Here is a 16,751-nt window from a genome sequence, read left to right on the forward strand (position 1 = left end):
ACTGTGGTGTATTTGGGGATCTGTGCTTTCTGGGCTTTTTTGGGAGTGTTCTAGCTTTTGTTTTTTGCTTTTGTTTGTTTTTCTGATTATGAATTCCTAAATGAGCAGATAGACAAATTATTTGATTTCTACAAATTAGGAAAAAAGATTTTGCTTCTTCTGGATGGGAGTGGAAACTCTGCAAATACCTAGAAGTCCTCCTCTTCAATTTTATGCATCTTGCACAAGCACTGGCAAACATCTGAATAGTTTGGTGCTTATATAGGAGAAAAAGCCTGCAAATCTGATTTCTCTCCCCTCTGACTTTTCAGGGGAATTGTGCTTTTTAGTAAGTTTTCTGTTTGACTGTGCCTTTGATGGAATAGATAGAAATATTACAGACAGTAACTTCCATGCATAGCTCTAAGGAAGAGATTCTTAATTATAATTATTATTATTATTCCTAGTTGCTGTGACTGTTGATTCAAAAGGAAGTTGAATATTGAGTAGATATTAAAAGTCTTTGCAGTATTACTGTACTGTCTTTACCCTGAAGCTACTGTCTCAAGCTCTAACAGGGGACTTGCCCAAGCAGCAATCCTATCCATAAACATCACCTTCACCAGAAGTGTATGAATGTTCTTTACTTGACCTCCTGTCAGAGTGTAGACTGAAACTTAGTTTAGGCTACCTTATAATTTGCTTGCCCCATCCATCATAATGGATGGAGCTTGCCCCACTCAAATGGGACGTTTTCCATTGCCTTCCCAGAAACTGTCTTTCCACAGCTTAGTAGGAAAGAATTAATTGAAAATCTAAATTTGCCAGCAAGTGAAACAGCACAGATGTGTCCAATGGGACTTCACTGCCCCTTCCCAGGGAGTGCATCACTGAAAGCAGGAAGTATTGTGTGCTGATGGGACCAATGATTACTGTGTTGCTAACTAAAAATAATTCAGCCTTGCCAGATACTCTGAATTATTTTTTCCTTCTCTTAGAAGCAACAAGTATATATTTTTCTACTCATGTCACAATTAAATAAGCCCTTTTTATATGACTGGCATAACTTTAAAAATATAAATTGGATGCCATTTGATGACCATCAGGTTTTCTGTAGTTCGGGACAAACATCTTGCACTTCACAGGACATTTGTTCTGATTTTCTCCTTTGTGAATCTTCTTACAGTTCTTTAAACAAAGTCTATAAAGATCTAATTTTTGCATGTTTTTTTTTCACTCCATGTTTGCTTGTCTTTCACTTATTAGCTTTCACTCCTCAAATTAATGCTGCTGAAGTAAGCAGCATCCAAGACAGTTACACTAAAATATGAAGGAAAAGGAAGACACTGATTTAGCTCTCTGAATTTTAATTGAAATAAGGTACTGATGCACCTTTTCTGGCTCTACTCTTTTTTTTTGTTTCTAAAAGAGAAGCAAAAGATTTATTAAAATTACATTGCCTTGTGTAAGTTACAAGTTATAGATACTTTCCAGATTTCCACAAATTACTTGTAGAACTATTTCCTTTTCTCTTCTGGATGCTTTAAACACCTTCAAGAACAATTATGTTAAAAGTGAAAGTTCCTTTACTATCAAAGGGATTCTGTCAGAGACACTAGAACAAATCGGGGCTGAGACAGTTTGGAGGAAATAATACTCCAGCTTTGCACTTCCATTTGTAATCGGTATAAATGTGTCAAAACAAAGGACACATCCAAGAATATTTCTGTCCCTTCAAAGAAACAGACAGAATTACAACCAAATTCTTTCATCATTTCTGTTTTATATTTGGCCAGTCTTTTGAATTAGGTAACGGAAACTTAATCTTTCCCTGCTGCAAACTGTTTTGCAAGACCAGTGACTATGAAGTCCACCTGCTCAAATTTCAAGAACAAAAAGATATTTCACATTTGTTGTTCTTCTAAGAAAATATTCCGAAGTGCCCTTCAAGAAAAAACTAAACTTCTAGTTCAAGAATTATATTTATCATGACCTATAGTACAATGTTTTCATCAAGATAGCAGACTTGGGCTGCTTAGGTTAAAAGGCTGTATTACTCAATCTGACAAGCTTAACACTTCCACTCAGCAAACCACACTTTAAATTCCTGTCTTGACTTACTCTTTAGATGTCTAAAATCCCGCAGGCTGTATTTGGCCTAGGGTTCCTTATGAACCACCAGCTTTTGCAGGAACTACAGAGGGATCTCTTCACAAGCACATGTGAGGATTTCATGATGCTGAGTCTGCACACAGCCTGCTGAATGGTAATAAATCCTTTCCAACAACTGCTTTGTCAATAACAGAACTGCTTGGAATGGGCTACTGCGTCTATAGCATGACTGTGAATATTGTACCTATATGTGATAGTGTCCTGAGTACATTCATACAGCACAGATGGGTTTGTATTCAGTCACCACTGGGTCAAGAACATCTCCATGTTTTTTTGCTCTTTCTTCAGGCCTTCTTCTTGTGTCCACTTAGTGAAAGGGACATATCACTAGTGACATAGCACTTATTGTTCCTTGCAGGATGTTAATTCAGCAGTCCTTCCAGCCTGGTCTGAGGCAGCCAATCTCTGGTTTTAACAGACACTCTCCACGAAGTTCATACTGAAGAATTATCTTATTAAAAATGTTCCAAGGTGGTTAAGCACCTTTAAGGTGAATTCTTCCCATCTGGCACACAAAGAGCAGTCAACAAAAGGAGCCTATTAGAATGTTCTCCAAAAATTGTCTGCTATAGATATTCCATAGTGTGGAATATACTATTTTGGGAGTATCTGTTCCTGTTGGCAGTGCGTCCCTTCTGGATTCCTGAAGGGCCCTGGCACCAAGGAGGAGGAAGAATTCTTGAGCGGAAGAGGCAATAAGAAGAGACAGGAAATGCTTGGCTGGACAGAGGAGAAAAAACCTGCCTGAGAGAGTTTGCCAGAATGTGTCCAAAAGAAATGCTGGAATCTCCCTTCTCAAGAGGCTTCAAAAGCTAAGCATTAGAAAATGTACTGCAGGGAACAATACTGCATTGGCAGGAAAATGAGATGGATGATCTAATTATTTTCCATCTTTAACTTGTCTAAGTCTATGAATAATCCTATGAAGATCTTTTTAGCTGCTCTTTTTCTTACTAATTTCAAAAATATTGTAATTTAGGAATTATTATTTTGAAAGAAATCATATTAATAATTATTTCTTTTAATCCATTAGTTCTGAGGCTCAATAAATTCTGTAACCTGTTCTACTTTTCAAATTTGTAGCCAGGTGTAGCACTAAGCTCAGGCAAGTTTGTACAGTTACAGCTGGTTTCTACGGTGCATGTCTGCAGAGTTTTGGGACCAGTCATACTAAAGTTTTTGGTGGTGTGGTATGAGTAATTCTGTGCAAGTGGATAATAATCTTTGGAAAGCCTTGATGTTGTAATTTCCTTCATTCCCTTGCTACCAGAGCTTTTTCCTGATACAGTGACAGCAGGTGTCCCAGTATGTATATGGATGTGATGTAGCATGAGTAGAGTTTGTTAAAGACAAGAATACACCTCCCATGGGTCTTTAGCAGACTTGGTAGTATTCATTCATTTAATAAGGGAACAAATATATACAGGATGTTTTTGCTGAATTGTAAATTTTATGGGTTTTGTTGTGCTGTTCACCTAAAAGGTTTAAGGTAATTTATTTGCACGAAGAGCCTTCATCTTTCCCTTATTTCTACAGCCCAAATACAGTGTAGTTTGTATTGTTCCTATATGATTTTTGATTTTACTTGAAATGTTTTATTGTGCCTTTCCCCAAAAAGAAACTTTTATATATAAGCATGTATACACTTGCATAAATATAAGATGAAATATCAGGGAGACACTTAATTCTGTCCCCAGTGTGAAAAGTATTACATAAAGATTTGCTTTGTCTACAGTCACTTCACTGATTGAGTTACCTGTAGCTGCTTTGGATCAGCATCCTAGGACACATAAATAAATTAGGTAAGCAATGGGGATGTCTCTTACAATGAAGTAGGAAGCTTGTAAGTTCTTTAGGACAGAATTCATGTAGCTCTATCCTTGAGTTCAATGAGTATTGCTAAGCATTCTTCAACATGTCACTAGTTTACAAAATCAGTTTGTCATCATATCTCCTTTGTAAAGCAGCATATTGTCAGCGTGTTTTCACAAAAAGGAATTGAAGCACACAAATAAAACTGTACACAGACTTACATAAGCAGTGGGTGGCCTCGCTCCTGATCAGTGGGAGTATTCAGGGGAGGTTATGTGCCTGAATAATGTGGGTACAAATCTTGCATCCAAATCCTGCATTGAAATGTAGACCTTCTTGGCACACATGGTAACTTGACCCCAGAAATGCTTTGTTTTATAATTTACTCAATAAGAGAGCTCAGTCTAAAAGCAAAATATCAGCATTAACTTTCACTTAGAAGAAAAAGCATTAAGAACCTACATCTATCTAAGTATCTACCTGTAAAGCAGAGTTCTCTTTCGGATCCGAGGTAATACAATGACTTGTTTATGATAGACTTTCAAGCCTGCAATTAATGCTGAGAGCCACTAACTTTTGCTAAACTCATAAAATTGCTAGTCCCTCTGTGAATCTATTACGGAGAACTTGTGTTAGCCATCATAATGAGAAATAAAATTTTCGAAATGTCCATTCGTGATGGTATTCATGAATGCTATTTAGAATAGAATTCATGATGCTATTTAGTAATTTGAGAAAATAAGCTTTCCTTTAGCTCCTGCTACAGTGAAACTAGTATGACACACTCAAAACAAGAGCATCCAGGAATAAAACAGAATGTTCCTAATCAGGACAGATTTACTGTGAGCCTTGGGTAAACCTGTCCATCACTATCTGTATTCAGCAGTTCTGTATGTTGCAGCAATGCTTACATGAAAAATCAGTCAATTTTAATTTAGCCTGTAAACTTCTGTCCCATATGGCATAACTGTTCAGGATTCAATTATTTTGTGTATGTTAAATCTCTTAAAATAATGTTGTTATAAATAGATATAGCTGGAAAAAAATATTGTTTTTAGGACTAGGATGGCTAAACTAATGAATAGTTGATAAAAATGTGAAATAAGTGTTAATTCATCTTTTACAGTCAGTAACAGTACAGCTGTACCTGGAAGAGCTGAAGAGAGGAAATAAAATTGCTGAGTTGGTTTCAACTCTGTGTAACACTTGTCTAAATCATTGGCCTTTTTTCTAATAGACCTAGCTCTGTTTTGTCCTTGGATGTTTGAATAGTTCTTTGGGTTGGAGAGGATTCTACTTTTGAATTGAAAACATTTTCAGTCTTTTTAAAATTTCTACTACTTTTGTGCAGTAGAAGTTCAACTATCCTGAAGCACTTCAGTGAGAAAAATACTCCTCTGTTTGGTCTCAACATATACGAATTTGAAACCCTATGCTTAACAACCATAAAAACAAAATGCTATTGGGTTTTGAGATTTTTTAAAGTGATAATTATTTTCAGTATCGCAACTCTAAATTTGAGCATCTGATGGAGGGAGTATATCTTTTTAATAAAAAAAATTATTTTTGAGTCTAGCCTCACTCTAGAAAGTGGAAGGTTTCAGGCTGTTTCAAGCTATGTGCTTGAGTCTTTAAGCATTTTGACAGTCTTATGTGTTTTATCCCTGCACATGCAAACCCACAACTTTCTTACTGAGGATGTGATTGCAAGTTCACTGAGCTCAGACTTTGAGTATAGATTCAAGCTCTTAAAAAAGGTATTTACCCTGAAAAATGTGCAGAACCTTTCTTAAAATATGCTAATGATTACTAAAAGAAAGGACTTTTAATGTATGCATGTGAAATATTTAATAGAAATGAACTGCTTCTCCAGCTCTGAAAAAAAGACTGCACAGAGAAGCTTTGCCAGATGACACCAGGTCGAGAAGTGCTTTGTGAGAAATGTCTTGGCCTGTTCTAGTCACTGATGAAATTCGCTTTCCACTTCAGTAAGGCCAAAATTTCACAGTTGGATGATGCCCTAGAGATTATCAAGAACACTAAGAAAAATTTCCCATCACTGCTGATTAATTACCCAGAGTAACAAGTGTTCCCCTGGGCAAATTTTTGCCTCAGTTATAGATAAGCAATGCGATGTGAATTTTAATGAAGTGCAAACTCTGCAACAGGCAGGATAAAGTCACCATTGCACCATGTGTTCCTGTTGGCACCCTGGTAACATAAAATCTAGAATTATAGTCATTGCTCTCTAATATAATAAAGCTAAGGACTTTAGGGTTACTAATTCAAGTGTATTTTGGGGTGGGAAGGATAAAAGCAGGGAAGAAACACACTCAGAGTTCTAGTAGAAAATAATTTCATGTATGAGAGTTATTTGTAGAGGAACTCAGAGAATGATACTGGCAAGAGCATGGAATAAATCCATGAAAAACCTCCAATCCTTTCTACAGTACAAATACTGATTTCCTTTTTTTTTTACTATTCCTATGTACTTCTACCAATTACTGCATTGAAAGTATTTACTAATGTGCACGAGGATATGTAGTCAATTATCCAAAACAGATGTTTTTTAATTAAAAAAACTATTCCTTTGTTATGATCAATATGTTACAACATGTAATTATCTCATGAATATCACGGTCATATCAGGTTAGTACATCGGAGATGATTCATATAAGTTAGATCTCTGGGAAGATTTGGGATGCATGTTCTTTGTCACTTGGTTAAACAAAGCCATTTCCTTTCCCAACATACCTTGCCTCACTTATATTCTCACAACTGAAAAAAAAAAGGCATTAGTTTAGCTATGCAAATGAAAACTCATTTGGGACATATTTTTGTTCTGCCAATTCATGTTTTTCAATGTCCTCTGCCCTCCTTTATAGTCCTAAGTGAAGAACTGCTTTTCTTAAAATTGGAGAGTGTATGTATTTTTGAACCTTTTTTTTCCTTTTTGTTACTTGTACAGAATGTGAGTTTGAGAGAGCTGGAATAACGGAGACACAAGCGTCTCTTAAAAATCTGCATAGTTTCAAAATTTTGAGTGGGCTTGTTCATAATCCTCCAAGAAGTCCCCTGTGAGTAGGGAAGCATAATTTGTTTCATTATATAGATAGTAAACTTAGAAGTGAAAAGCTACAGAACTCTAAAAACAGACAGATGGTCCCTAATCCTCGACATGAAAAAGGAAAAATGGTGGTGGTGGAATTAAAAACAAAAAAAAAACAAACAAAAAAAAACCCAACCCAAAACAACTGCCAGCAAACCTATCAGGTTTACTGCTGAGTTTATGCAGGCAAAAGTTTTGATGAATCACAAGTGCTTCTTGAGTTGCCAGTCTTTTCACTTTACTTGCTGTGCATGTAGTGCTGCCCATCACCTGTTGTTAATTATAACATCCTATAAATCTAATGTTAGAAGACACAGTGACTGCACTGGCTTAATGGACACTCTAGGAAAAAAATAATTTTTCAAGAATTTATTCCTGGATGAGCTTCCATGAACCTGGCACTGTCATGAACTGATATTTCTATTAAGAAAAACACTAGTGAATGCCTTTAAACAAATAAGGTCCTGGCTTTATACAATCATTGTGGTTTCAAGCACCATATCAAAAAACACTATGACGGGAAGCTATCATTTAATAAATCAAAATAGCTTGCTTGGTAATAAATATTTTTCTTAGAAACCACAATATTCTCTTTTCTATGCATCCATGACCTTCCAATTCCTGATTTTTTTTACTGGAGTTACAAAGTAACGTGGGAAATAACTCTGCATGGTGAAATCATTCAGTAAAGCTGTGCCTACACTGTGGTTAGAACAACTTAAAAATGTGTGATTTCAGGCATACATGATCAAATCCTTCCACTTTTTCAGGTAGCTACAATTTGGCCGAACTGTGCAGTGCTGCCTTTCTGAGATAAGGAAAGCGTTCAGTTTTGACTAAATCATTTCAATTTTATTTCTCAAGCTTTGTATTGTAAAAAAGGGTGAGCAATATTTCCATCTCACAGTATGGGAACGAGTTTCTTGCCTGTATGGACCCTGAGCATTAAAAAACCCACAACAAACTAAATGCTTTTGTAAATAATACTGCTCTATACAAAGTCCTTCAAGTTTTCTAATGTCTGCTAAGAAAGGCATAAAAAAGTTTATACAAGTCTGAAGATTCACCTTGTTTTACTAGAATCTCTTTTATGATGCACTTCTCGGGCAAAGATCACTGTATTCTTCCATTTATTTGTTCCGCAGTTATTCAGTATTCTACAGCAAGAATGTTTGTGTTCCTGGGTGTGAGATTCTTTCTATAATGAAGTGCAATGTGGATACGAATATATTTGTATAGCTTCAATGACTTACTGGCTCTGCTTGCAAGTAAAAATATGGTTTTGATTATCCTTAAAACTCCTGATTCAACCTACTTTGGGAAAGTTGAGCTATATTGCTTTTTATTGTTCACATGACACAGTGTGCATTCTAGCAGAGATCCAAGGTACTGTACAGTGGACTTGCATCAAAAGGGAAACTGTTTCCCTTGATTGGAAGCTGAAACGTAACTTAAGGAATATTAATAACAGAAAGGTATTGAAATTGGTGTTCTGGCTTTAGGCAAATGATTTCTCAGTGGTTCAAAATGCAGGTTTAGGAGATGGATAGGACAAAAATTGCTGAAAGTAAATGAGAAATATCATGAAACCTTGGAAAAAAAGTAAAAATTGGAGTATCATTTGTTTAACAGCCAGACTTTAAATGACCTCAAAGAACTATGCTCCGTGTTGGTTACTGTCTTGTAATGGAATTCCATTACTTTGAAAGCAAATGTGGAGCCCACGACAGCTTTGTTAGATATACTACAGAGAATACAACTATCCTCTAGCTGATCTTCCTGTGCACCTATCTCTGTATTTTTTTTTCCTTTTCCTCTTGTCTGTAGTGGTGATTATATGAAAACCCATTTAAATCTTATCTGAAGCATCTTTAAGATTCACGGTAGTATATTGTGGATGTTGTGTGATTCTGTTAGGGCAATGGACAGAAAACTAACCGTTACTTGATTACTGATATGCCAGGAAAGGAAGGGATACAGTAAAGCCATGTGAGGGTAGAAAACTTTCTGAAAATCTTTTTTACATAGCTTAGTTCTGAAGATAGTTGTGTCTTTGCATCCTTATGGGCCACCTGCTTTGTTTTATTTTTTATTACAATTCTGCAACTGACTGCCTTCCCATCTACATCCTAAGTTGCATGTTCCTATAACATGCTGTGACTACATCAGGCCTGCGTTGTGTGCAGTTCCTTTCTTAAGGGAAAACATGATGCTATTAACCAGTGACTGGTTAAGTAGGCTTTCATAAATGCAGTTTTTCATGCTGAGTGAGTAATATTTCTGAAATAACCTCCTGTATGGATAGTCATCCCAGTAAACAGAAACTTATCTCAATTTGTGTATGAAAAGCAGTTGATGTCCTTGGCAAAGGCTCTCTCTCTCAGAATAATATCCTGACATCTTCTGGCTTTGCTGAATGGAGAAGTTCTCTCCTCATCTTTGACTTGAGGGCAGCATTCTCATGTAGCTTCCAGTCTTTGCCTCTTAAAATTTTTTACAAGATAGATCCTTTTCAATGGCCATATTTTTTCCCAGGAAATGAAACTTTGAAAGACATGTTAATTGCATTGTTTCAGCATTAGACTTTTTCTGTAATTATGGAAGAAAATTACCTCAGTTTAACAGGAGAGTGCTTCACTCTACCGATTCTGATATCCAGACTCAACATCCAGTAATGAGGAGATCATAACAGTGCTGAGTATCAAATTTGAAGGATTCTGACAATCTGCATTTTCTTTTCTAGAAAGAGAAGGGAAGAAAGAAGGTATGTTAATAGCCTTCAAAAAGGCAGGACAGCAAAAAGATATTTTTTACTTTACTTGAATAAATAAGCTACGTAAAGTTTATTTTATTTTCTTATTTTAATGTTTTTTTATGTTACTACATTAAATAAACATGAAACAGCACAGAGAAACCATGTTTAAAACTGTTGCTCACATTACAAAGATGCCATGAAGGGCTCACATTTTGGTTTGTTTTATTTTTGTGAGTAATATCATCTCTATTCCCCCATTATGCTTCTGTGTAGCTCTATAATTCACAGTCAATTGTGAGTTATTTTCTCATTGGACTACTTTGTATATTACAAAGGATCGTTATTTCTAGTTTTACATAGCTAATTTTTCTCTCCTCAACATCAGGCAGTTTCAAGCTTGTTCAGAATTTTGAACAAGCGAAAGCTGGAAAAATGAGAGAGAAAACTGAAATACTTCACTGTACAGTGTAAACTCTCTGGTATATCACAAAATACCAGACAACAAATTGCATCAACCAAAGCCTAAAACCAAAGTAGTTTTTCCCCCGCCTCATAAACGAGTAACAGTCGACAGCTCTGGAATGTGCACTCTTCTCCCATGAAAACATTTTTCCGCTCTGCCTTTTCCAAAACTCAAAAGTTCAAAGCTAAACTACTATATGTTATAAAAGAACAAATTTACCATGACACTTAAACAAAGACATGAGTCAGTGTATTCGAATTTCTTGAGGGAGGAAGGAGTTATGTTTCTTGTTAAGACAAGGTTTGCAGTAAAGAAGTTATTTTTATAGTTTTATATATCTCCTTATAATTATTTATTCACATAGAGGTTCTGTTTTACTGCACAGTTAAAGTTGTAATTCATGCCCTTTTTGTAATGGATATATTAATTGAGATTTACAACATTTCTCCTCAGAAAACAAAATACTAACATCCTCATTAAAGAAATGGGCAAATGCAATCACAGACATTAAGAAACTTGGTTCACTGTTATTTAGGATATCTGTGGCAATCTGGGAACCTCAGCTGCTGCTTTTTACTCTGAAGAGTACTACTTTTGTTCTTGGGAATGGTACAAGCAAGATGACCAGCATATATGTTGAAGACAGAGACAAAATGAGATAGCTTAGGACTGCTGTGGGGGAAAAAGCTTATATCTGGAATAAAAAGCATGTGATTTTGTGTCCTCTTAAATGTGAGGTGTAGAACATAATAGATTAAGCAGCTGAATTGCTCTATGTAGTTTTTAAAGCTGTCTAGGAAACTTGGAACACCATTTCTGTTTCTTTGGAACAAGTGGCCAACTCATTTGTCTGCCTTGAAAAACCTTTACTTCTGTTCCTGACTGAAGTAAGATGGATATTCTGAAAGTCATTGCTCTTGTGAAACAGGAAAGAAGTACAGAAAGCCACAGAGCTCCTGCTAATACTAAGCCTGGCCATTAATACGTAATATTGATTTGGAATATCTTAAAGGATTCAAACTTCTCCTAGGTACTGTAGTAGCTTTAATGTGTCCATTCTTTCAAGCAGATTGATGTTTCAAAGCCTTGTTCATTGTGGATACAAATTTGGGATAGCTAGACCAAAGATCTGCTCTAGACTCAGACCTTTGGCACTGAATGTTATATTCACCAGAATGGAACCAAAATCAGAAAATCCTTGAGCGTGGAGAAAGCTGACATATCGAAGTATATCCAACAGCCCCCACACACCGTCAGGACTTAGTTTTCCCTTATTAATATGTAAAGATTTATTAGATCATTCTCTAAAAGCAGCGTTCAGCAACTGTAGAGATGATGTGTTCAAACCGGGGGACATGTTTTTTTCCTTCAAATTCAATTTTTTAAATGATATAGCTTAGACATGAAGTATCATAATTTCTATAGCTGCCCTTCTCTGTTGTTTCTGCAAGATGATGTGTGATAGGACCTTACCTGGTAGTACCTATAGTCATAAGTTCTCTTTAGCCTTTTTAAAATACTAATATATTTAACAGGAAAATGCAGAGAGGCTGTAATGCAATTAATACAAAGGGAGGTTTTAAATTTTAACTTTTCAAATGTAAAGGTTTTGAGTTTTTGTTTGTCTATTTTAGAGGCCCTTAACCAACTGTGCCGTTGAATTCAATGTTGGTTATGAATGAGACTGTAGAAAATAGAGACATGGTCTGTGGCAAGTACATTTCTAGTAGGGGAGAGTGTCACAGTCAGTTTTCTAGGGTGCAGGCACATCACATAGTCACAATGGCTAGAAGCACCAACTAAAGAGGGGAACCTGCATTAAGTGACCTGCTGGGTAGATGACCCATGTTTTGATAACATCTGGAATAAGGACAAAAGTGAACTCTGCTTGACAGACAATAAACCCATTTAATTTTCAGTCACCATGAGCTAAACTATAATAGTTACTATGAAAGCCACACCAGGATATAAATGTCATTGAGTAGTACGACACAATTAGGAGGCAGTAGCTTGACAGAAAAAGGGGAGCTGATTTATGGCTCATAGTGGGTACGCTGGCTGCCTGTGTATAAATGAGGGTGAGATGGGGTTTGCTCCCCGCTTTCCTTGCAGCCAAGCATAGTCCTCATCTATGTGCTGCTTCCTCTGGCTACACAGGCAATACAGGCAGCAATACCTTGTATGTTCTGTAACAGTCAGAACCACAATTCGGGCAAACTTGGTACCAGACAACGTAATAAGTATCACACAGGGCAAGTATATATTCCCTCAGCTTGTGCTTCCACCTCCCACGTTATGCAAGTGAGCAGGGAAGAGACTTTCACCAGAGGTTAGGAAAACTGTGATTTATAGCACTGGTGGCAGGTGGAACAGGGAAGACTGTGAGACCAAGGGAGCCAAGTATTTTAAGCATCTGTTATAGGCCTGTGCCAGATACAGGATACCAGACAAGATGTGCCATTTGTCTGTTCTTGAATGGAATTTCCTATGTCCCTAATACCAGGCAAACTCTGTTTATTTATAATATAACTACTTCTGGTTTTGTGAGATGATATACAGCACATTTCATTTTTTCACTTTCACAATGACTTTTAAACACTTAAGAAGTGACTTATTTTGCTGTGTAAATTCAGTCAGGCTTGGAGGATGTTTTTGCTGTGTCATGGGTGAATCTGTAAGGACTGGAAAACTTCGCAGTTTAGGGAGGCTGCATTGTGTAGTTTTCAGAAGTACAGTTTTCTCTAATGCTTGTCTGGATTAAGAACAGGACCCATGTCAGTAGGCAGTGATTTCAATTGACAATTTGCATGAACTTAAAGAGAAGAATGATTTGGGAAATGCTGAATGTCCTCTCCTGACAGTGGATTTTTCCCCACTTCTAAGCAATTATACTTAATAAGTGATTCCAATTATTTCCCAAAGGAATAAGCAGGAATTTCTAAGCAAAGCTTTTTCTCAGAGTACGTCAATTCAAAACTACAGCTTTCTAATGGAAATGTAATCATTAGTTGTAAAAGGAAATGGCTCTCATTTCTTGGAGTGCATTTCTAGACAAAATTTGACAGAAACACAACCTTCCCAGAGTAACAGTATCTCACAATGAGACTGATTAAGTTGGAGTTGATTATCCCACCTTTTAGTCTCTGTGCTACCTTGTAAATCGAAAAGACACAAACCCCAATTATGCTCAAGACCAGGAGGAAAAGTCAGTGCTGATATATCTAGGTCTAAAAGGAAAATAGAACAGCCCTACAGTCCCAAGACCTTGGCTCCAGAGTAAGCCAGTTGCACAGAAGGGTCCATCTTCTGCACATCAACCTTTATTACTGTCAGCACCCTTTCCTGTCAGTGCTGGAATGCCCATTTGCTCTTGCTCCAAAGGCACATCAGGCTGGACTGTCAAACCTGCCAGCCCTTCCCAGGGGCCTTTACTGGTACCTCCACTCCAGCATCATATCTCCCAGTACTTTATCAGCAAGCTGTGTCCTGACTATCTCACTACTTTCCTAACCAAGACCTTTTTTCGGACTGTTGCTAATTTTTGAGTTTAGAGGAGGTGATACCCAAGACAGACTTCCTGACCTGGGCCTTTAGTTGACCAAGGCTTTTTCACAGAAATGCCTTGGTTTCTCTTGGACAGGACAAGGGAATTTAAAATAAACAAAAGTCTGCAAGATGGAAAAAGTGAAAAGTTGTAGTGATGAATTTACTGACAAAACCACGAAGGCCCATAGAATTACTAATCATAATCCAATTTCCTCCAGTGATATTCCCTCTAAGGTTTTAGGTCACAAGGTACATCATAGCACGTGCAATTAACTGCCTGCATACATGTGCTGCATGAGTTCATCCCTTTCTGCCTCACTTTTTCTGTTTGTAAAGCTGAGGCTGTGTTATTAGACTGGGGCATAGCTCTGAAGTCCAGCTTCTGGCTAGAGTTGTTACTACAATAATTAATGCAGCAGATGTCAGAATCAAGTGAAAGCAGCCATTTGACAGTCAAAGCACAAACCACAGTCATCACTTGCCTTGTGTTATTGCAGGTATAGAACCAACAAGAGCAGAAAAATGTTCACACTTGCTTCTAGATGTAATCCTCTGTTAGCAGAGTATCTCCCCTCCCCCTCTGAAAGGTTTTTCCAGTACACTTTGCTGTTTTTAGCTGTAGCTAGAAAAGATACAGCTGTGTTTTTTGGCTTATATAACTTGAGCTCAACCCTCAGCAACAACTTAGTCTGAGCTATTTTACAAAACTATTTTTCTGTAAACATTTTCATTCAATAGTTACCATGCGATATCTATGCTCCCTTAAAACACACTAGTTGACTGGGTGCCTTATCTTCCTATTAGCAGACTGGTCAGATACTTGGGAGGTGGTCTGAAAGCTGGGGACAGAGGTGAGACAGAGAGCATTTTGTGAAGGCTAGACTCGGACACAGAGTCCTGTGATAGACAGTCCAACAAGCTGCTGCTGAGCGACGCAGAAAGCAGTGTCTCAATTGGCAGTTGAATGGATATAGTCAGCTTGGAGAGGAATTTCTAAGCTAGCCTTTAGCTCATGGCTTTGGAAACTGTCATTTGCAAACGGACCTCACACAAATAGGGCATAAAATAGAGGATCCAGGCTGGGGTTTGGGGGTTTTGCCTATATTTACACTGTTGGGTACTCAGAGGAGTCAAAGGACCTGGAGGCAGGTCCTTTCTTGAGGTTCAGGACAATCTTAAATGTAACTAAATCATGCAGTGTACAGAGGCTGCTGTAAGGAGGCTGCTGCTTCCCACAGAGGTAAAGCCTGGCCAAGAATAGCATGTGTTTCCTCCTCTGCATCTAGCACAACTGCAGCTAAGTGGTTGCTTATGTTCAAAAATGAATGAAATATTCAATGAAAACAAGAATCTTCACTGACACGACCACTGCTTCTTAATCATTACACAAAATAGTGTTGTCTTGCCCAAGCATGCCTGGCTCTCTAAGAATAATGGAGACAGTGCAATGTTTGGATAGCTGCTGTTTTTTCTGAAGAGTGGGGAGGGTGTGCCTGTTTGAGGGCATGTTCACAAAGGTTTTAGCCCAGAAAGAAATAGGTACATCTGGAAAGAGCATAAACCAGGTTGCCAGACTCTGGCACTGCTACTAGAAATAATCCTTTCTCAGGAAAGTACCAAAATGTGGCTGTCTGGTTTGCCCACAAGTATCTGGGCATTTAGCTTGGCAGGCATGGATACTGGCAGTTGTTTGGCATTTTGATTGCTGCCCCAACTAGTGTCTATTCTTTCTCTTCTGAAGATGAAAGAATACAGTTGTGGTTAAATCACTGGCCTAGGGATTAGGCAAAGTGTGTTCTGCTCAGATTTTAGTCTGCATCCTTGGCCAGGTCACTTAAGCAAGAATTTTGAAAAGTGCTCAGCACCCACAAACAGGATCAGATTTTTCAAGAGCTCTCTGCTTCCACTGAGGCAGTGGCCAGATGATCAAAGGAACTTCTCAGAAAATTTGGCTGCAAGTGTCATTGCTAGAGCTACTGGGTGCTGAACGCTCGTGAACATCTGGTTCTCACTGAGGTGCCCAGATGGGAATCAGGCTCTCCAACTAGCTCCCATCATGATGGGAAGACACTTGAGAATCTGGCCAGGAGCAATCTCTTGAAATGCTACACTAGCAACTTTCTCTGTGCCTCGATTTCCTCTAAAATGAGAGTGATGTGGCCAGAGTGTGTGTAAGAATAAATTCATTAATCTATTTTATGCATTCCTGGATGCTTCTGCAGCCAGGAGAGGGAGGTGAAGCATTTGTAATATAGTGTCTTTCCAGACATACCAATCATCTGTGTAAACAAGAGTGTGTTAAAGTGACTGGAACAGGAGTCCGGGAGCCAGCTTTGCTGTATGTACAATTTACAAGCCTTCAGATTCAGGAGCTGTTGCTCTTTGTTTGACTCAAACCTTTGATCATGAGTCAGGGCTTCACCATGCTAGGGAATGTAACAAATAGATCAAAAGGACTCACCCTGAAAAACCTTTGTGCTAAACAAAGGAGGGCAGGGACAATACATTGTAAAGAAATGATAAAGCTGTTCCATTCAGCTGTTTGGCTTCTGAACTCCCTGCCTGTTGAGTACAGTAGTTTTATCATTTCCTTTCCTCACAGGATATTTCTTTCCTCACATCCCACCCAAGCGTTTGGTATTTTTCGGGGAGTTTTGAGGGTTTAGAGATTCAATTATACAGGACTGGTTATTCTTCTTATACTAGATACCCAAATACAGTAGTATTTTTTGCAGGTGGGATTTTTGGATTTTAAGACAAAAGAACCTTAACTGCAAAATGGGATTTTTTTTTTTTTTTTTAAACTTATAGTGGCCTTAATTTTGCCTCCAGATGGGGAGATCTGAAAGGTCCTGAACCTCCTGTGGTGCGTGCTGGAGCAGCCTTCCTTCTCTTTCTCAGCAGCCTCCCCTCAC

The 16,751-nt window shown here is 37.8% G+C and overlaps 1 protein-coding gene across 2 annotated transcripts in view; it reads right to left on the reverse strand.

Moving 5' to 3' along the window:
• The window catches only part of COL8A1 (collagen type VIII alpha 1 chain), an 86,094-nt gene that overhangs the window by 59,679 nt on the left and 9,664 nt on the right, over positions 1-16,751 (reverse strand). For both annotated transcript variants that reach the window (XM_017830828.1, XM_017830827.1), the window contains exon 2: positions 9,685-9,811. The gene's annotated coding sequence lies outside the window, so the exon portion shown is untranslated. The remainder of the gene's footprint in view (positions 1-9,684; positions 9,812-16,751) is intronic.

The sequence above is a fragment of the Lepidothrix coronata genome, unplaced genomic scaffold (assembly GCF_001604755.1).
Source record: "Lepidothrix coronata isolate B3197 unplaced genomic scaffold, Lepidothrix_coronata-1.0 Scaffold184, whole genome shotgun sequence".
Classification (NCBI taxonomy): domain Eukaryota; kingdom Metazoa; phylum Chordata; class Aves; order Passeriformes; family Pipridae; genus Lepidothrix; species Lepidothrix coronata.